Source organism: Etheostoma cragini, unplaced genomic scaffold (genome assembly GCF_013103735.1).
Source record: "Etheostoma cragini isolate CJK2018 unplaced genomic scaffold, CSU_Ecrag_1.0 ScbMSFa_3607, whole genome shotgun sequence".
NCBI lineage: Eukaryota > Metazoa > Chordata > Actinopteri > Perciformes > Percidae > Etheostoma > Etheostoma cragini.
The window spans coordinates 1-475 of record NW_023267893.1 but is presented as its reverse complement, the minus strand read 5'-3'; the positions used below and the strand labels follow the sequence as shown (position 1 = coordinate 475).

The window sequence follows — 475 nt, the reverse complement described above, 5'->3', positions numbered from 1 at the left end:
TCCACTGACAGGCCTTAGTCCTGCTATTGTTCATATTTTGTGTGGAGGGACACCTGAAACTGCAGTCATTGAGATCAATGACTGTCCTGACATTGATCTGAGAGAGAAAATTACATTGGTATATATTTACTGCACATCATTGACATTTTAACATACATTTAATACTTTTTCCTAACTATGTACATTGTGTCCTTAATAATAAAGGGAGTTCTGAACTCTCCACTGACGAAAAGGAGAAAGTTGACTCCCTGTGTCTAGCATGGGATCTCCCTTTGAGGATAAGTGGCAACCGAAGATGGCTCTTTGAAAGGCTCCTGCATCATGCAGTAAAGCACTATTCATGAAATTATATAAATCATATCAAAATCACCTTGTAACCACTGAGAAAAAATACCTTTCTCAATTCAATTCAATTCAATTTTATTTATAGTATCAATTCATAACAAGAGTTATCTCAAGACACTTTACAGATAGA

At 35.6% G+C, this 475-nt stretch overlaps 1 long non-coding RNA gene across 1 annotated transcript in view; it reads left to right on the top strand.

The window, feature by feature from the left end:
- LOC117940879 overlaps positions 1–400 on the top strand; it is a 1,034-nt gene extending 634 nt beyond the window's left edge. Inside the window, exon 3 of the long non-coding RNA XR_004655834.1 lies at positions 1–400. This exon is cut by the window's left edge and continues 136 nt beyond it. This is a non-coding gene — a long non-coding RNA (uncharacterized LOC117940879).
- Positions 401–475: the final 75 nt, after the last annotated feature.